The sequence below is a fragment of the Chelonia mydas genome, chromosome 1 (assembly GCF_015237465.2).
Source record: "Chelonia mydas isolate rCheMyd1 chromosome 1, rCheMyd1.pri.v2, whole genome shotgun sequence".
Lineage (NCBI taxonomy): Eukaryota > Metazoa > Chordata > Testudines > Cheloniidae > Chelonia > Chelonia mydas.
The window spans coordinates 206,423,751-206,444,940 of NC_057849.1; the positions used below are offsets into that span (position 1 = coordinate 206,423,751).

The window sequence follows — 21,190 nt, forward strand, 5'->3', positions numbered from 1 at the left end:
TACCTTACAAGTTAATAAGATTCAAAACAGAGAATCCCTCTAGGCAAAACCTTAAGTTACAAAAAGACACAAAAACAGGAATATACATTCCATCCAGCACAGCTTATTTTACCAGCCATTAAACAAAAGGAAATCTAACGCATTTCTAGCTAGATTACTTACTAACTTAACAGAAGTTCTGAGGCTGCATTCCTGATCTGTTCCCGGCAAAAGCATCACCCAGACAGACAGACCCTTTGTTCCCCCCCACTCCAGATTTGAAAGTATCTTGTCCTCTCATTGGTCATTTTTGGCCAGGTTCCAGCTAGCTTACCTTAGCTTCTTAACTCTTTACAGGTGAAAGGGTTTTGCCTCTGGCCAGGAGGGATTTTATCGCACTGTATACAGAAAGGTGGTTACCCTTCCCTTTATATTTATGACAAGCCGGAATAGGGGCTGCAACCTGGCACACTCTAAGTAAATGTGTGCCAGCGTTTCCCTCACACCGCAAAAGGGCCAGGTGTCTGGGATAGGGGTCAACCGCGCCAAATACAAGCCCGTGCTCATGGCCCCATGAAGGAGCCGCCAACTGATATCCCTGGCAGGCCTCAGGACCAGGGTGGAGTATAGGCTAGCCCACCGGGGCTCCTCACCCTCTAGAGGTGGCAGGAGGTCCCGCTATTTTGTGTTGGGGCAGGACATGAGGGTGAGGACGTGAAGGGTGTGGAGCACGAGCGTGTATACATGTTTCCTTGGCGCAGTCTGGAAGCAGACCGGCTGCAGCTCGTGCAGCCAGCTCATGGTGAAGGGGGGGAGGCCGTCGGTTGGATCCTTGGGGCAGAGGCCCAATGAAAAGGTCCGGTGGGCCTGGGGTGGAGGGTGGGCGGGGCGTGCCCTCATGCAGGACCCGGTCGAGGTAAACCCGAGCACTGGGCAGCAAAGCGGCCCTCACCTCCTGAAGTACGCGCCAGGGAGTATGAGGTCTGGAGAGCCCCATGCGCTGAGCGAGCGTCAGGGGATCCAGCCAGTCTCCCCAGTCATAGTCCAGGAGGTCTCCGACTCTTGTGACTTCTGCCAGGACCAACCTCTGGTGCACCGAGGGGGACTCCGCCACCTGCACGCGGAACTGGGGGTTGTGTAGCAGGGGCTCCGCAAGGAGATCTGCCCCCTCGGTGGCCGCCACAGACCTGGTCATTGAAAGCAGTTTCCAGGTCTGGAGGAGGTCCTGGTAGAAGACCAGCAGCCTGGAGAGGTCTGGCGGAAGACCTCTTGGATGGAGATAAAGGAGCTGTCGGTCATATCAGAGCATGGCAGAAAGGTAAATGCCGAGATAGAGCAGCGGACCCGCACTCCACCGGATGGCCTGAAGTACGGGTGGGAGCGAGCTCGCCTGCCAGCCGTCCCCGACCACCAGGCCAGAGCTCTTGACCTAGTTGACCCAGGCGGAGGAGGCTGCCAAATAGATGGCCTGCCGAGCCTGCACCCATGCCAAGTCGCCCGGGTCCTGGACCACGAGGAGCACATCGTCGGCATACGCCAACAGGACCAGCCGCAGCTCCAGCTCGCCACATCCGCCACACATCCCTCTTGCCTTATTGCCAAAGAAGGGAGACCTCCGCAATTTACAAAATTGGCGTCCCGTCTCGCTCCTCAGCACGGACTACAAAGTCATGGCAAAAGCAATCTCACTGCGGCTAGGGTCCATGCTGGCGGACGTGGTCCACCCAGTCCAGACCTACACTGTCCCAGGCCGCAGCACCTTTGACAACCTATATGTGGTCCGGGACCTTTTGGAACTCGGGTGTAGGGATGGTCTGTCGTTCGCCCTCCTGTCCTTGGATCAGGAGAAGGCATTCGACAGGGTGGATCACAGGTATCTCCTGAGCACCCTGTGAGCGTTGGGCTTCGGACCCCAGTTTGTGGGTTTTCTCCGGGTGTTGTACGCCTCTGCAGAGTGTCTGGTCAGGCTCAACTGGACCCTGACCGAACTGGTCAGCTTCGGGCGAGGAGTTCGGCAGGGGTGCCCCCTTTCGGGCCAGCTGTATGCTCTGGCGATCGAGCCCTTCCTCTGTCTCCTCCGCAGGGAGGTCGATGGAGTTGGTGCTGTGGGAGCCGGAGCTGCGGCTGGTCCTGTCGGTGTACGCTGACAACGTGCTCCTCGTGGTCCAGGACCCGGGTGACTTGGCGCGGGTGGAGGCTTGCCAGGCCATCTATTCGGCAGCCTCCTCCGCCCGGGTTAACTGGGTCAAGAGCTCTAGCCTGGTGGTCAGGGATGGCTGGCAGGCGAGCTCCCTCCCACCCGCGCTTCAGGCCATCTGGTGGAGCACGGGTCCGCAGCACTAGCTTGACGTTTACCTTTCTGCCACGCATCCCTCTCCACTGGAGAACTGGCATGATTTAGAGGGCAGGGTGACAGAGCGGCTCCGGAAATGGACAGGACTACTCCAGTGCCTCTCCCTTCGAGAGAGAGCGCTGGTGCTTAATCAGCTAGTCCTGTCCATGCTCTGGTACTGACTCAACACCCTGGTCCCGGCCCCGGGTTTCCTGGCCAACCTCCGGACATCGATTCTGGAGTTCTTTTGGTCAGAACTGCGCTGGGTCCCTGTAGGGGTTCCCCATCTACCCCTGGAGGAAGAAGGGCAGGGCCTGAAATGTCTGCATACTCAGGTCCATGTCTTCCACCTCCAGGCCCTGCAGAGGCTCCTTTATGGTGCAGGTAGTCTGGCGTGGTGTATATGGCACACACCTTCCTGCGCCACTTCCAAGGGCTCTGATATGACCGGCAGCTCCTTTATCTTCATCCGAGAGGTCTTCCGCGAGATCTCTCCATGCTGCCGGTCTTCTACCAGGACCTCCTCCGGACCTGGAAACTGCTTTCAATGACCAGGTCCGTGGCGGCCACTGAGGGGGTAGATCTCCTCATGGAGCCCCTGCTGCACAACCCCCAGCTTCGCGTGCAGGTGGCGGAGTCCCCCTCAGTGCGCCAGAGGTTGGTCCTGGCAGAAGTCACAAGAGTCGGAGACCTCCTGGACTACGACCGGGGAGACTGGCTGGATCCCCTGACGCTCGCTGCTAAGTGATCCTTGCAGTTGCTGCCTGGACACTTCTGTTCCAGTAGTTTGGTGGGGGGGGGCGGAGTCTGTGATGGCCAGTGCAGCCATTTCTCTGAGGGCATGTTTAAGCGTGTTAAACAAAGAACAGGGAAGGAGCCCACTTGGAGACGTCTTCCCACAAAATATCCCCCCAAGCCCTACACCCCCTTTCCTGGGGAAGGCTCGATAAAAATCCTCACCAATTTGTACAGGTGAACACAGACCCAAACTCTTGGATCTTAAGAACAATGAAAAATCAATCAGGTTCTTAAAAGAAGAATTTTAATGAAAGAAAAGATAAAAGGATCACCTCTGTAAAATCAGGATGGTAAATACCTTACAGGGTAATCAGATTCAAAACATAGAGAATCCCTCTAGGCAAAACCTTAAGTTACAAAAAGACACAAAAATAGGAATATACATTCCATTCAGGATAGCATATTTTACTAGCCATTAAACAAAAGGAAATCTAACGCATTTCTAGCTAGATTACTTACTAACTTAACAGAGTTTCTGAGACTGCATTCCTGATCTGTTCCTGGCAAAAGCATCACCCAGACAGACAGACCCTTTGTTTCCCCCCCTCCAGATTTAAAAGTATCTTGTCTCCTCATTGATCATTTTGAGTCAGGTGCCAGCAAGGTTATCTTAGCTTCTTAACCCTTTACAGGTGAAAGGGTTTAGCCTCTGGTCAGGAGGGATTTTATAGCACTGTATACAGAAAGGTGGTTACCCTTCCCTTTATTTTTATGACAGGGCCCCGCAAAAAAGACCAAGGCTTCCATGGCAGGGGCTGCCCCCACTGCCATGGCGTCCCTCCCCGCTGTTCCCTCTACCAGCTCTGCGGGTGCTCTTCCCCCGGCCCCCAGGGCATACGGCCAGGTGGCGGCAGCCCCCCCACCTGCCGCTATGTCATCTCTCCCACCCACCACCTCTGCTACCATCTATAGTGGCCAGGACCCCTTCCTGACCTTGACCAGGAAGCACAGCGTCCGTTGCCTCCTGGTGCCTGCCTCGCCCCACATACAAACCTATGTGCGGGCGTTGGCAAGGGTGGTGGGGCCCATGGCCATTGTGGCGGCCTCCAAAATGTATGAAAAGGTCGTCTTCTTCTTAGCATTGGAGGCCACAGCCCAGGAGGTGGTGGAGAGGGGCCTGGCGGGGGGGTGGGGGGGGCGGTGTTCATCCCCCGAGAGCCGCTAGAGGACCTGGGCGTTCATCTGGTCCTGACCTCTGTCCCTCCCTTTCTTCCCAGTTTTGCCCTATTACCCGCTCTCTCCACCCTGGGGAAACCCATCTCCGTTGTGAGCCCTCTCCTGTTGGGCTGCAAAGACCCCGCCCTCCGTCACGTCCTCTCGTTCCGCTGGCAGGTGCAGCTTCAACTGCCGCTGCCGGCGCGTGATGGAGAGGCTGTCGAGGGGTCATTCCTCATCCCCTACCAGGGGGCCCATAACCGGGTGCATTATTCCACAGGGGAGGCCTGGTGCTACCTCTGCCGGGCGATGGGGCACGTCCGGAGGGACTGCCCCTTGGCCCGGCAAGGAGGGGCATCCAGGACCCGGCTGCCTCCTGGCCCTGGCCTAAATGGCCATCTATAAAACCAGAGTGAGGAGGATGGGGGTGGAAGGTGATCTCCCCTCCATTTACGAGGAGATCGAGGCCCTGGGTCTGACCCCGGTCACCCAGGTGGAGGACGACCCTCTGCCAGCGGGCCTTGATCTGGGCGATCTCACTCCGGCCCCCCTTTCCCCAGGCTCCCTCCCCCTAACTGTTCCTTCCACTCCCGCCTCCGAGGAGCCCCTGGACTCTTCCATCAACCCAGCTGAGGCGACAGCCAGTGCCACATGGCCGGAACCTGAGCCACCGGGGCACCCCTCGTTGGGTGGAGCAATTGACCTCCTTCCTGAGCGGGGGCCCTACAGAAGACAGTCCACCTCTTGATGCCATGGCTCCCAAACCCACCATAGAGCCTGCACCCAGCATTGGTGAGAACCCCCTCCCCAGCCCCTGAATCCTTGCGGCCGAGCCAAGGAAACATCTATACACACTCATGCTCCACACCCCACACGCCCTCATCCTCGTGTCCCGCCCCGATACAAAATGGTGGGACCTCCTGCCACCTTTGGAGGGTGAGGAGCCCCGGTGGGCCAGCCTATATTCCATCTTGGTCCTGAGGCCCACCGGGGATATCAGTTGGCGGCTCCTTCACGGAGCCATGAGCACGGGCATGTACTTGGCGCGGTTCACCCCTATCCCAGACACCTGCCCCTTTTGCGGTGTGAGGGAAACCCAGGCACACGTATATCTGGAGTATGCCAGGCTGCAGCCTCTATTCCGACTCCTCACCAATATTTTATTACTTTTTTGGTTGCACTTTTCCTCGCACCTTCTTATTTATGCACTCCCTATCCATGGCCCCACAAAGTCACGGGATCTCTTGGTCAACCTCCTCCTGGCCCTAGCTAAAATGGCCATCTATAAAACCAGAGTGAGGAGGTTGGCCAATGGAGTCTCCTGTGACTGTGGGGCCTATTTCCGATCCTCGGTCCGTTCACGTGTCTGGGCAGAGTTCCTCTGGGTGGTGTCCACTGACTCCCTTGACGCCTTTGAGGAGCAGTGGGCGCTGTCCGGGGTTCTCTGCTCGGTGTCCCCGTCCGGTTCCCTTCGTTTGACCCTTTGACCACACTCCTCATAGTATCATAGAATATCAGGGTTGGAAGGGACCTCAGGAGGTCATCTAGTCCAACCCCCTGCTCAAAGCAGGACCGATCCCCGACTAAATCATCCCAGCCAGGGCTTTGTCAAGCCTGACCTTAAAAACGTCCAAGGAAGGGGATTCCACCACCTCCCTAGGTAACGCATTCCAGTGTTTCACCACCCTTCTAGTGAAAAAGTTTTTCCTAATATCCAACCTAAATCTCCCCCACTGCAACTTGAGACCATTACTCCTTGTTCTGTCATCTGCTACCACTGAGAACAGTCTAGAGCTATCCTCTTTGGAACCCCCTTTCAGGTAGTTGAAAGCAACTATCAAATCCCGCCTCACTCTTCTCTTCTGAAGACTAAACATCCCGAGTTCCCTCAGCCTCTCCTCATAAGTCATGTGTTCCAGTCCCCTAATTATTTGTGTTGCCCTCCGCTGGACTCTTTCCAATTTTTCCACATCCTTCTTGTAGTGTGGGGCCCAAAACTGGATACAGTACTCCAGATGAGGCCTCACCAATGTCGAATAGAGGGGAACGATCACATCCCTCGATCTGCTCTCTATGCCCCTACTTATACATCCCAAAATGCCATTGGCCTTCCTGGCACCAAGGGCACGCTGTTGACTTATATCCCACTTCTCGTCCACTGTAACCCCTAGGTCCTTTTCTGCAGAACTGCTGCCGAGCCATTCGGTCCCTAGTCTGTAGCGGTGCATTGGATTCTTCCATCCTAAGTGCAGGACTCTGCACTTGTCCTTGTTGAACCTCCTTAGATTTCTTTTGGCCCAATCCTCCAATTTGTCTAGGTCCCTCTGTATCCTATCCCTACCTTCCAGCATATCTACCACTCCTCCCAGTTTAGTGTCATCTGCAAACTTGCTGAGGGTGCAATCCACACCATCCTCCAGATCATTTATGAAGATATTGAACAAAACCGGCCCCAGGACCGACCCCTGGGGCACTCCACTTGACACCAGCTGCCAACTAGACATGGAGCCATTGATCACTACCCGTTGAGCCCGAGAATCTAGCCAGCTTTCTATCCACCTTATAGTCCGTTCATCCAGCCCATACTTCTTTAACTTGCTGGCAAGAATACTGTGGGAGACCATGTAAAAAGCTTTGCTAAAGTCAAGGAACAACAGTCCACTGCTTTCCCTTCATCCACAGAGCCAGTTATCTCGTCATAGAAGGCAATTAGATTAGTCAGGCATGACTTGCCCTTGGTGAATCCATGCTGACTGTTCCTGATCACTTTCCTCTCCTCTAAGTGCTTCAGAATTGATTCCTTGAGGACCTGCTCCATGATTTTTCCAGGGACTGAGGTGAGTCTGACTGGCCTGTAGTTCCCAGGATCCTCCTTCTTCCCTTTTTTAAAGATGGGCACTACATTAGCCTTTTTCCAGTCGTCCGGGACCTCCCCCAATCGCCATGAGTTTTCAAAGATAATGGCCAATGGCTCTGCAGTCCCTGTTATTTCCCTGTTATTTCATTAGTTGTCCCCTGGATTTATTTGGTGTCCAGGTCCTGTGGATCCCCCTCTTAGGCTGGGTGGGGGGGATCCTTTAGCAGTGTGCGGGCTTCGCCCGCCCACTTCCCGGATCCCAATAGGAACGCTCTCCTGTAGCCCTCTGGCCTGGAGGGAGAAGGAGGGAGAGGGCTGCTGCTCCTGCAGCTGCTACTGCTGCTGTTAGGCCCTGGGCTCTCCCTGCTGCTACTGCTGATCCAGCTGCTCCCCTGGCTGGGCCAGACACCACCGCTCTTCTCTGCTACTTGGTTGCTGGCCGGCTGCTGGACCCCCCACCCTCGGGTGCTGCTACTGCTCCAACTGCAGCCCCTTCGGGGGGGGCCTGCAAGCCCGCTCCCCAGACGGGGGGAGTGAGGGACCCCAGCCCCAGCCGTTGCTGCTGTGGACACCACCACTACCACCACTACCAAGGCTCGAGCTCCGCTCCTCCCATCCGATGCGGAGGGCCCCCGGAAGACCAGGAAGGGCACCACCGATGCCGAGCCTTCCGCTTTGCCCACGGGTGTATTCCATCCACCAGTGCCGGCTGGGGAAGACGTGGCAGCACTGGAAGTTAGTATCTCCCCTCCATGGGAGTCCCTCCTCTCCGAGGCCCCCGAAGGAGCCCCTCCTGCCCTGGTACCATCTGAAGCCCCTGTGAGCCCCGAGGCAACTGTCGCTTCGGGTGCCGGCGGAGAGAACCCCAGGGTGGCGGAAAGCGATCTCCCCTCCATATATGAGGAGATCAAGGCCCTGGGTCTGACCCTGGTCACCCGGGGGAGGATGACCCTTTGCCAGCGGGCCTCGATCTGGGCGACCTCACTCCGGCCCCCCTTTCCCCATGCTCCCTCCCCCTAACCGTTGCTTCTGCTCCCACCTCTGAGGAGCCCCTGGACTCCTCCATCAACCCAGCCGCAGAAGGCACCCCACTGACGGCTGCCGAGCCTGTTGAGGCGACGGCCAGTGCCATGCGGCCGGGACCCGAGTCAGCAGGGGCACCCCTCGTTGGTGTGGAGCAATCAACCTCCTTCCCGGGCGGGGGCCCTACAGAAGATAGTCCACCTCCTGATGCCGTGGCTGCTAAACCCACCATAGAGTCTGCGCCCGGCATCGCTGAGAGCCCCCTCCCCACCCCACCAATCCTTGAGCCTGAGCAGGAGGTGCCACCACCCAGCTGCTTGGCTTCTGAAGCCCAGCTGCTTGGCTGTTGAGCCGGTACCAGAGCATGGACAGGACTAGCTGATTAAGCACCAGCGCTCTCCCTCGAAGGGAGAGGCACTGGAGTAGTCCTGTCCATTTCTGGAGCTGCTCTGTCACCCCGCCCTCTAAATTGTGCCATTTCTCTGGCAGAGAGGGATGCGTGGCAGAAAGGTAAACGCCGAGATAGAGCAGCGGACCTGCGCTCCACCAGATGGCCTGAAGCGCGGGTAGGAGGGAGCTCGCCTGCCAGCCATCCCCGACCACCAGGCCAGAGCTCTTGACCCAGCTGACTTGGGCGGAGGAGGCTGCCGAATAGATGGCCTGGCAAGCCTCCACCCGCGCCAAGTCGCCCGGGCCCTGGACCACGAGGAGCACGTCATCAGCGTACGCCGACAGGACCAGCCACAGCTCCGGCTCCCGCAGCACCAATCCTGTCAACCTCCTTTGGAGGAGACAGAGGAAGGGCTCGATTGCCAGAGTGTACAGCTGGCCCGAGAGGGGGCACCCCTGCCGTACTCCTCGCCCGAAGCTGACTGGTTCGGTTAGGGTCCAGTTGAGCCTGACCAGACACTCTGCAGAGGCATACAGCGCCCAGAGAAAACCCACAAACTGGGGTCTGAAGCCAAACGCTTGCAGAGTGCTCAGGAGATACCCATGATCCACCCTGTAGAACGCCTTCTCCTGATCCAAGGACAGGAGGGCGAACGACAGACCGTCCCTACACCCGAGTTCCAAAAGGTCCCGGACCAGATATAGGTTATCAAAAATGCGGTGGTCCGGGACTGTGTAGGTCTGGTCTGGGTGGACCACGTCCGCCAGCACGGACCTTAGCCGCAGCGAGATTGCTTTTGCCACAACTTTGTAGTCCGTGCTGAGGAGCAAGACGGGACACCAGTTTTGTAAATCGCGGAGGTACCCCTTCTTCGGTAATAAGGCGAGCACGGCTCACCTGCACGGAAGAGGGAGGACCCCGCTATGCAAAGACTCAGCCCAGACGGTGACTAGGTCTGGGCCGAGGACGTCCCAGAACACGCGGTAGAACTCCACAGTCAGCCCGTCCATGCCCGGAGATTTATTGGTGGGCATGCGACGGAGGGCTTCCGAGAACTCGGCCAGAGTGAGAGGCAGTTTGAGCCGGGTCTCGGTCGCCTGTGCTGACCGTAGGGAGCTCCTCCTAGAGCACTCTGCAAGCGTTAGGATCGGCCGGATCTGGGGAGAAAAGGCTTGCGTAGAAGGCTCTTGCCCTCCCGCACATCTCCACCGGATCCGTGACGGGGGTGCTGGCTTCTGCCAGAAGGCAGGTGACGTGTTTCTTGGCCCCCCTCCTTTTCTCCAGGGCGTAGAAGAAGCGGGAGCCGCGATCCATCTCCCGAAGGAGGCGGATGCGGGATCGAACAAAGGCACCCCGGGCCCGATGGTCCTCGAGGGCCCGGAGCTCCTCCCTCTTCTCCCGGCACGCTCCACAGAGGGGCGGATCCTCGGGGTCGGCGGCCAGATGCCTCTCCAGCTCTAAGACCTCCCGTTCCAAATGCTCTATCGCCGCATCCCTCCGTCAGCTGGTGCCCCGGGTGTACTCACGGCAGAAGAGCCGGGCGCGCACCTTCCCCAGGTCCCACCACCGCCGCGCCAAGGGAAAGGCATGCCACTGCCCTCGCCAGGCCAGCCAGAACTCCCGGAAGGACGTCACGAAGCCCACATCCTCCAACAAGCTGTTGTTGAAATGCCAATAGGCCGGCCCCGGCCTCTCCGCGCAGAGGGAGGCCGTCACGGTGGCTAAATCATGGTCAGAAAATGGGTCCGGCCGGATGCTGGAGGAGTGGGCTCGTGAAAGGTGGAAACGTGATAAATAAATATGGTCCAACCGGGAGTGGCGCGACCGATGGGCCTCCACCCGGACAAAGGTGAACGTGGAAATGTCATCTGGGTGGTGGTCGCGCCAGACGTCCACCAGGGAGTGGTGTTTGACTATCTCCCAGAGGACGTCTGCTGCGGCCGGGCATGGTAAAGTGTCCTACCATGGTGGATGGAATAAGGCTGCCCTCCCCAGAAACCTTTTGCAAAGGCTTTGGGAGTACATCCAGGAGAGCTTTATGGAGATGTCCCTGGCATTCGCGGCCAGTACATCTACTGGAAAAGTCTGTTAACGTGTCTGGGGATGGAGCGGAAATCCTCCAGGCCAGTAGCACGTAGTCGAGAATCATTGCAGAACAAAGCATTGCAGCGTATGGAGGAAATTTGCCAGGGCAAATTAATCATTAAACACGCTTGCTTTTAAACCATGTATACTATTTAAAAAGGTACACTCACCAGAGGTCCCTTCTCCGCCTGGCAAGTCCGGAAGGCAGCCTTGGGTAGGTTCGGGGGGTACTGGCTCCTGGTCCAGGGTGAGAAACAGTTCCTGGCTGTCGGGAAAACCGGTTTCTCCGCTTGCGTGCTGTGAGCTATCTACAACCTCATCATCATCTTCCTCATCCCCAAAATCTGCTTCCATGTTGCCTCCATCTCCATTGAAGGAGTCAAACAACACGGTTGGGGTAGTGGTGGCTGAACCCCCTAAAATGGACATGCAGCTCATCATAGAAGCGGCATGTTTGGGGCTCTGACCCGGAGCGGCCGTTTGCCTCTCTGGTTTTCTGGTAGGCTTGCCTCAGCTCCTTCAGTTTCACGCGGCACTGCTTCAGGTCCCTGTTATGGCCTCTGTCCTTCATGCCCTGGGAGATTTTGACAAACGTTGTGGCATTTCGAAAACTGGAAAGGAGTTCTGATAGCACGGATTCCTCTCCCCAAGCAGCGATCAGAACCCGTACCTCCCGTTCAGTCCATGCTGGAGCTCTTTTGCGATTCTGGGACTCCATCATGGTCACCTCTGCTGATGAGCTCTGCACTCACCTGCAGCTTGCCACGCTGGCCAAACAGGAAATGAAATTCAACAGTTTGCGGGCCTTTTCCTGTCTACCTGGCCAATGCATCTGAGTTGAGAGCGCTGTCCAGCGCAGTCGCAATGGAGCACTCTGGGATAGCTCCCGGAGGCCAATACCGTCTAATTGCATCCACAGTACCCCAAATTCGACCCGGCAAGGCCGATTTCAGCGCTAATCCCCTTGTCGGGGGTGGAGTAAAGAAATCGATTTTAAGAGCCCTTTAAGTCGGAAAAAAGGGCTTAGTCGTGTGGACGGGTGCAGGGTTAAATCGATTTAACGCTGCTAAATTCGACCTCAACTCCTAGTGTAGACCCGGGCTAAGACAAACAAGTTTGTTTACATTTGCAGGAGATAATGCTGCCCTCTTCTTATTTACAATGTCACCAGCAAGTGAGAACAGGCATCTGCATGGCACTTTTGTAGCCGACATTGCAAGGTATTTACGTGCCAGATATGCTAAACGTTCATATGCCCCTTCATGCTTCGGCCACCATTCCAGAAGACATGCTTCCATGCTGATGATGCTTGTTAAAAAAATAATGCGTTAATTCAATTTGTGACTGAACTCCTTGGGGGAGAACTGTATGTCCCCTGCTCTGTTTTACCTGCATTCTGACACATATTTCATGTTATAGAAGTCTCGGATGAAGACCCAGCACGTGTTGTTCATTTTAAGAACACTTTCACTGCAGATTTCACAAAACGCAAAGAAGGCACCAGTGTGAGATTTCTAAAGATAGCTACAGCACTCAACCCAAGGCTTAAGAATCTGAAGTGCCTTCCAAAATCTGAGAGGGATGAGGTGTGGAGCATGCTTTCAGAAATCTTAAAAGAGCAACACTCTGATGCGGAAACTACAGAGCCCGAACCACCAAGAAAGAAAATCAACCTTCTGCTAGTGGCATCTGACTCAGAAGATGAAAATGAACATGCGTCAGTCTGCACTGCTTTGTATCGTTATTGAGCAGAACCCGTCATCAGCATGGACGCATGTCCTCTGGAATGGTGGTTGAAGCATGAAGGGACATATGAATCTTTAGCATATCTGGCACGTAAATATCTTGTGACACCGGCTACAACAGTACCATGTGAACGCCTGTTCTTACTTTCAAGTGACATTGTAAACAAGAAGCAGGCAGTATTGTCTCCTGCAACTGTAAACAGACTTGTATGTCTGAGCGATTGGCTAAACAAGAAGTAGGACTGAGTGGACTTGCAGGCTCTAAAATTTTACATTGTTTGCTTTATTTTTGAATGCAGTTTTTTTTTCCACATAATTCTATATTTGTAAGTTCAACTTTCATGATAGAGATTTCACTACAGTACTTGTATTAGGTGAATTGAAAAATACTATTTTTTCTGTTTTTTTTACAGTGCAAATACTTGTAATCAAACATAAATATAAAGTGAGCACTGTACACTTTGTATTCTGTTTTGTAATTGAAATCAATATATTTGAAAATGTAGAAAACATCCAAAATATTCAAATAAATGGTATTCTGTTATCATTTAACAGTGCGATTAATTGCAATTATTTTTTTAATTGCTTGACAGCCCTAGTTTATAATCATTAAACACTTTTCTTCAGAAGCTAGGCTTCCTGTGTCCCAGCATTTCTCTACTATCAGCAAATAGTCATGCTGCCCACTGTCAAAGTGTCTCAGCCACCTCTACTGGCTGCAGAAGATAAGAGCCTTCTATTGCTACCAGTCACTCAGTTAGCTCAAGTGGCAGAGGTCTATGCAGTTACTTTAAAGGTTCCAGAGCTGCTGCTGAACCATGTGGGTGTCAATGTTGCCAAAGGCTGGAATTTTTTTTGTCAGTTGCCTTTTTTTTTTTTTTTTAACTAACTGTCCTTCACTTTCCAGGTATCCAACTTGAGACACCTGGGGGCTGATTTGCAGAAATGCTGAGAACTCACAGTTGAGTTTGAAGTCAATGGGAGGTGTACTCTGTACATATAAAATGCTAAGATCTCTAAAAATATTCAGACCCTAGGCATCTCTGCTTGGGCACTCATAATTAACATGACCTTGACAACTGTGGCGTCCATTCTCTATGTGTAAAATGGGGATATTGCCTCCGTACCACACTGGGTGTTGGGAAGATGAATTCATGAACGTTGTGAAGCTCTTAGATATTATAGAAATGCCCATGGGAAAGTCAATTCTGTAATCAGTGCAGGTTTAGGAGGGTCTGCAGTAAAATAAACCTGGGGCCACATTCAAGGAGGAGGATAAAAGAAATATTGAACTGCTGCCTCATTCCCTGAGCACTTTCCATCCTGTGCACTGACTGAGGCAGGAGTCCTATGGACAAAACAACACGTGAGCAAAGGCTGTCCTAATGCATACGCACAAGAGGGGCCAAATTAAAGTTGTACAGGCAATCTTAATTCTGGCAGTTTCTAACTTTCCAGGGTTTGACTTTGCAACTCCAATGCTTTTACTGTAGGGTTTTTTTGTATGTATGTAAGAATTATACAGATTGCTCTGGCACAAATGATTCAGTGTATCCAAACTGACTATGCTTTAATTGTGTTTTGCTCATATAACTGCCAAGTTTTGTGCAGCTCCGTGTGTGATATTTTATGCAAAATATTTTACTGAGATAATTTGTCTATTTAAAACTAATTTGCATATAACCATAAACTGTGGCTTTAAAAAGTTATTGGGGTTTAGTACTCATACACTTTGGTGAATGAACCCCTCTGTTTATCTACAGGATAGCAGCTGGGGAAGCTTTCCCCTCCCCCCTTTGCCCCCTCCCCCCTTGCCAGCCTATCTCAGCCATGATCTGCGGTGACTTCCTCCAGGAGTAGCAGGGGTAGTTCAGCCTCCATGGTCCATGCAGTTCTTGGCCTCTCTGCTGAGCCTGCTAATCAGTGTAAAGCATAGTGGTGAGGCCATCTGGGCAGGGAAAGGTCATGCTGTTTCATGGAAGATTTTGATATTTTCAAAATATAGTTTTGTTCCCATTTGGAAAAATATTTCCTGGGAATTATGCTGGTACACCCTGAATATGATATTTTCACATTGGACCATGACCTATGAACTGGATTCTAAAGGAACTCTTTGGAACTACAAATCTTGGTATCTCTGCTATGAATCTGAACCTCAACGAATTGAACTCATGTCTGTATGTATATTGCTCTTTTAACCATACTCTCTTTTGGTTTTTAATATATTTTAGTTTAGTTAATAAGAATTGGCTGTAGTGTGTATTTGGGTAAGATCTGAAACATTCATTAACCTGGGAGGTAATGTGTCCGATCCTTTGGGATTGGGAGAACCTTTTCTTTTATATGATGAAATAAGATTTTCAGAAATCATACTTGATGTGGGTACCTGGATGGAGGCCTGAGGCTGGATCACTTTAAGGGAACTGTGTTTGGACTTCTGAGTAACCAGTAAGGTAATAAAGAGGCTGTTTTAGATTTACCAAGCCAGCATAAGTATTGGAATATCCACCAGCTTTGGGGGTTTTTGACTGTCCCATTCTTTGCAGTTCACCCTAATTGAGTGACCACAGCTGGCCCCCCACTAGGACCCCGATCACAGCTGGTCATCATTACAGGGAGTTTTCATAATTTATTATAGATGGAGCTGGTAGCCCTGCCTCATATTAAGGTTGGCCAATACTCTGTTTTCTGTTGCTTATAACGTTGATTAAAATTTAACCGATCAGGATGAAATTTTCCATGCCATGTATCTGCCCCAGGCTGAATTTTTTAGAAAGTTTCAGTTATAACAGTTCACCTGCTTCTGGAAGGAAGTTAGCCAAAAATATGTTGCTTTGCTCATCTTCAAAAATTCTTACAATTGTTTTGTTGAGAAGCTCTAGAGCCCCCATGCTTTGGGGAAGCTATCTGAAATTTGGCAGAAGGTTGTTATGGTGTCAGGAATGTGCCTTTTGCTATTCCCATAAAAATCTACCCAAATTTGATGAAGCTGTAAGTCTGTGATAAAAATCACAGTTAACACATGTTCACTAGAAGCTTGTTGGAGTTTGGCAACTAAATGAAGACTCTGTCTACTACACTGAGCATGCTCTATCTCCTCACAGTTCCTACCTGTTCACTGGACTGAATGTGCATCATTCCCACAGAATGACTGAGCATGCTCAGGCCCAAGACCTTCCTTGCAATTGTTGATGTGGGCTGGGGTGGGACTGGGCACTACAACTGAGAAGTGGGATGATGTCTCTTCTGTGCTCTAAGTGATCCCGCTGCTGGCATCCAAGCAGCATGGTGAAGACGAATGAACAGTCTGACTCACATAGAGCAGGGGCAGGGGTGGGAGCTGAGAGGACAAGAGCAGAGGCAGGAGCCAAGAGGGCAAGGGGGGGTATATGAGATAGGAACTTGAAGGGGAGGGTGCATAGGAGCAAGAGCTAGGGGGAGGAGGAATTGGAGCAGATGGATGGATGGGACAGGAACTGAAGAAGGATGGGGAGGTGGAGGGGACTGAGGCAGGAGCTCATGGGGGAGATAGGGATAGGATAGAATTATCAGAATACAGCATAGACAGGGATGGTTGATTACATTGTCCATCCTATTCATACATATGTAAATACACAAAAACACAAACATTATCTCCCCTCCTCCCCCCCCCCCACCCCGCCACACGTCTTCTGTGGGTTATTTATTTTTCAGGATGTTTAACCCTTTCTAGCCATGTGTCACACCAGCTCTTAGGCTTTATTTATCCCCAAAGTCCTATGTTTCTTCAGGCTCTGCTTGTTAGGAATTCCTGCATCTTTGACTTTTAATTAGCCATAGCTGGGTTCGTCAGGTTTGGCTGCTGGTAGGTAGGACTAAGCTGGCAGATTCGTTCCATTCCTGGTTTTGGCAGCAGAGACACTAGCACTTTAGATAAGAGAAGCAAAAAAAGTGAGAGAAAACCCAAACTCTGTACAGCCTTCCAGCTTCACACTGAGCAGCCACTGAGCAGATGCAGTCCTGCCCTCAAGGACCAGATTGGAAATGGAATGATGGTACCTACGCAAGTTCTATTATTTGAGATACTACAAAGGCTTGTTTTAGGGCTCATGTTCACTGCAAAGTTTACCAACCTGAGTTATAATTTGTGTATTGCCCCTAACTTGACTATTCCTCAAGGTTTCATCACATGACAGTTTTAATTAAAGATTAATCTTTAATTCCTGGAGACTCCAACACACTCCTGGAGGGTTGGCAACCCTAAACTTGACTCCAGTCTGCACACAAAAACTCAAGTGTGGTGGTGCTTTGAACTCAAGTTGGCTGGCCAGGCGGATTTAGGCTAAAGCTCACGTGAGCCAAGTTTGTCAGCTGCTAACATACCCAGGCTGCAATGTGGATGCAGGCATGTATCACTAGTTTTCCAGTGCCTTCTTCCACAGTGAAAGAATTAATAGTGTGACTCTGCTTATTACGTGACTGTTAATGAACATGGGATGTGCCTCAGATGTCTACACTGCAATCATGGGCTATAACATAGCTATCGCAGGTACTAGAGCAGCAAAGCCATGACAGTGTTGACTTACCTTTTAGTGCCAACCATGAGCAATTGCAGCGCCATTGTGGACTCAGTAGTGAAGTGTTATTTCATGGTCTGGCAGTTGTTGCTTGAGGTAGGCTAACTTGAGAGAAGTAAAGTAAGTCCAGACACTCAAGTGAACTCTGCTGTGAAGCCATAACCTCAGGTTTTCTGCAGACTTAGTTACACGCTGAAGCTTTTCTTTGCAACTTAGGGCTAGAGTCAGTCCAAATGGGGTGTCCCCAGAGGTGAAAGTAAGCTGGTATGATACACTGTGCCAGACTGGACCAGCTTCCCCGGCGGTGATTTAAAGGCTCTGGCCACTGCGGGGAGCCTCAGGCCCTTTAAAGCCACCACCAGAGCTCTGGCAGCGGGGCTCGGGCAGCACTTTAAAGGCCCCGGGGCTCACCACAGTGGCAGGTGCACCGGGCCCTTTAAATCACCGGCGGAGCCCTGCCGCCGTTACCCTGGGGCTCTGGCAGCTGGGCTTGGGCTGGGATTTAAAGGGCCCGGTGCTCCTGCCACTGCGGGGAGCCTGGGGCCTTTAAAGCACTGCCCAAGCCCTGCTGCCGGGGTAGCTCCATGGTGGCCGGAGCCCCGGGCCCTTTAATTCACTCCTGAGCCCTGGGGCTCTCAGCCGCCTCTGCATCTGGTAGTTCTGGGGTGATTTAAAGGCCCTGGGGCTCCCAGCCACAGCTCCGGGGCCTTTAAATCTTGATTTAAAGGCCCTGCCTCTTCCAGATGAGGCCACGCCTCTTCTGGTTGAGGCCACTCCCCACTCCCAGGACTCCAGCGTACCATTAAGTCCTTTAAGTTACTTTCACTCCTGGGTGTCCCTGTTTGGGGGAGTTTTAGAAACACCCATATCCCACGCTGAAGTCAGTGGGAGCTGAAACTGCTCATCTCTGAAAACCAGGCCCCATGTTGAGCCACCCAGATCAGTGGCCACTTCTGGAAAATATTTGTATCATTGTAAATTGAAGTTCAGATTGTGAGGCATAAAAAGCACCCAGCACAGAAAGTACTGGCTGCCTGAGCTACCATGAGCTGACCCATTCTGATACCATCCTAACACACCCTGTGCATGTTTAGCTTCTTATCGATTTAGCAGAGGTTTGGGGGTTGGATTTTGGGGTGTGCTTTTTACATGCAATGTTCAGAATTATTTCTTCCCTTTTTTTCCTCTAACTTTAAGATGTTTCCTCTTCTAGTTCCTAGTTGGAAGAAGAAAGGGAGTGGGAGAGGAGGTGGAGTAGGAATTGAGGTGTGGGGAAGCAGGAACGCAGATGGGGTATGGCAAGGACTCATGAGGGAACAGCCATAAGCCGGTGAATGAGGCAGGGTGCCGAAAGGGCAGCACCAGGAACATTGTTTTTTGTGGAGAACAGGCCCTAATGGAGTAGAGGAATATTTCACCAAGTCCCTGCAGGTTAGCTCCAGCTGAGAGGACAGCAGGGAAAAAATCATCTGATGCCCGAGAAGGCAGAGCTGAAGCAGTGATGGTGGCAGCTGAATTTTTTTTTTCAGCCATCCTGACTTACAGTTGAGTTTGGGAGGCTCTTTCAGGAGAGAGAGAGAATCTAGAACATCTTCAATGGGACCCCCTCAGGCATCCCCAGCTCCCGGCTCTTAATATGTATTTGATTAGAGGGAAAGGGATTTGAGAGAGAGGCTGAAGAGTCATGGAGTGAGTAAACTTCTGCTCCTAAACCAGCATACAGAACCTTAGGGCAGGAGTGGGCTCCGAAGCTAACATTCCATCTCGAACAGGTAGAGGACTCGGGACAGGACACAAGTTCCCCAGTTACTATCTCCAGTGGGTAGAACCTTGGGAAAGTAACTAGGGCAGCCTGAGTCCTATCTCCAGTGGGTTAAGGCTGTGGGACAGTAACTGGGGAGCCTGGGTCTTATCTGCAGCAGGAAGGGGCCGTGGCGACAGTAACTGGGGGATCCAGGTTCCCATCTCCAGCAGATGGAGGCCCCTGAATGGCCTAGGTCCATCCCCAGTCGGACAGCGCCCCAGGACAGTAATGGTGGGGGTTGTGTCCCATCCCCAGTGAGAAGGGGCCCTGGGACAGTAACTGGGGGAGGGGGGGGGGGCTGTATCCCATCCCCAACAGGAAGGGGCCCCAGGACAGTAACTGGGGGCCTGGGTCCTATCTCCAGTGGGTAGAGGCCCTAGGACAGTAGCCAGGGAACCTAACCACCTAAATCTGCCACAATATGTTGCTGTAGTTTGCAGCCTTCCCCTTCCCCCACATGCTTCTGCCACTCCTCCAGTGATCACTGCCAGAGTTAATAAAGTGCGGGAGTAAAAGGATACAAGGATGCTTAATTACAGAGCAGCCCTAGAAACCAGCAACAGCAGCAGCGTGGCCAGGAGGGGAGGCAGCAATGCTGTAAATAGAAATCGCGGAGGCAGCTGAGGGGAACGGAGCAAGCGAGTTTTCTGCTCCCAGCATATCTCCATCTTCCTCCCATTCTTTCAGCGTTTCTGTCTCTCCTCTTACTGCCACTCTGCTTCAATCAGAAATCATCATGCAATGAAGAGTCCATGACTGTAGCTTGGAAATTGCATGTAAACAGGCAAAACCACCACCCTGGGTCTGAACCTGGAGCCTGCATCCTGTGGCAGAGAGAGGACACTTTGCATGGAAGGCAGGGGGTCCCACAAGAGCAGGGAGCAATGCTTGTGTGTTAGAAGAGAGGGCTGAAGCCCAGGATTGAATGGGGTTGAATTCTGCCTCCTCTATGGCCCAGGACAGAGGATTGTATGTGTGATGCCCCCATCCCAGGCTCCCTGGGTGATGGCCATCTTGGGCTCCCTGACATGACACCGTACACAGCAGCAGTTTTGTTTTCAGTATTTTGTAAATTTATTTAAAAATGTTGAAACTTACATCCCACAAGAACTGAATATTTCACCACAAGGAAAAGAGAATCCTACAAAAATATATATCACAGCGCACAGGGGTGGGGGAGGGAGAGAGCAAGTCAAGGGGGGAGGCACAAAGGGAAGAACAGAGAGAAATGGGTGTGGGAAGAAACAGAACAAGACAGAGCAGGAGAGAGAGAGAACAAGAAAAGAAGGGGGAGACTGAAACAGCAGGAGGGAAGAGATGCGTGGGGCAGGAGCATGAAGTGAGAGTGGGAAGAGGGGAAAAGGTGGGTAAGAAAAACAGCAGGCCAAGGAAGTGGGGACTGGCAGGCAGTGAAAGACGGTGGCCTGTTGCTATCTCTCTGACCCCTCCTGCCTGAGGCAGGGCTGAGGCTGCAAGGAAACATTGACTGGGGTGTGCTAGGGGATCTGGAGCTTAGCCCAGGTGTCCAGTCAGGACTTCCTACTGCAGGACTCAACTCATCTGTGGGGAAGGGGGAAACTGCTAGATCCAGAGAGAAAAGGAGAGACAGAAGGCCTGGTTCTCCTGGCCTTGTACCTTGTGTTGTCACTGACACCTGTGCAAATTGGGCATGAACAAGTAGACAATTTGATGTGGGAGTGTTTCAGCCTCACTGTACACAGCTGAAAATGATTACTTCCTAAGGCTCCAGGCAGGGATGAATCAGGCTTAGTGAGATTATTTACCCAACGCAAGAAGTTTTAGTAAGACATTTTTTGATTGTAAAGTCAGAAAATGCAGCAGATTGTATAGCACATCCTGTATGTTTCAGGTGAGATAATGAATGATGCTAATGGTAGCATATTAGCTTAATATTTAGTTAGAAAAATTGGACTAAGAAAACATTTTACATGTCCAATATATTCGAGGTAATGTTGCTACAGGAGACTTCTCTTCCGCATTTACTGATTTTTTAGTTAGTCGCTAAGGTGCCACAAGTACTCCTTTTCTTTTTGCGAATATACTGAGAGCTTGCAGACAAGCTTGCAGAGCTTACAAACAAAAGTGAGCAAAAACCAGATTTTTCAGTTTGGGAGGCCAAACCAGAAAAAATATTCAGTTTGAATCAGACTGAAACCAATGGAATGGAATGCCATTTTGAAAAGTCAAAACAAAACATTTCAAAATGATTAAAACTTTGACTTTTTTCAGCCAAAATTAAATTCAAACTGAATTTGCAAATCATTTACATGCTCTGAAAAAATTAATTTTTGCTGAAATTACTATTTGCCAAAAACATTTCACTCAGAGCTACTAACACACCTCTTGCCAGCAGAGCGTGTAAATTCCCTAAAACAATCAGCATGCACTGAACTAGCTGCATGTGCCACAAACATTTTTATGTTGTTTCTTGCTGCAAATGGAAA

General features: G+C 51.8%; 1 long non-coding RNA gene across 2 annotated transcripts in view; it reads left to right on the plus strand.

Moving 5' to 3' along the window:
• Window positions 1–21,190, plus strand: part of LOC114019843 — a 43,989-nt gene that overhangs the window by 17,923 nt on the left and 4,876 nt on the right. The window lies entirely within an intron of this gene.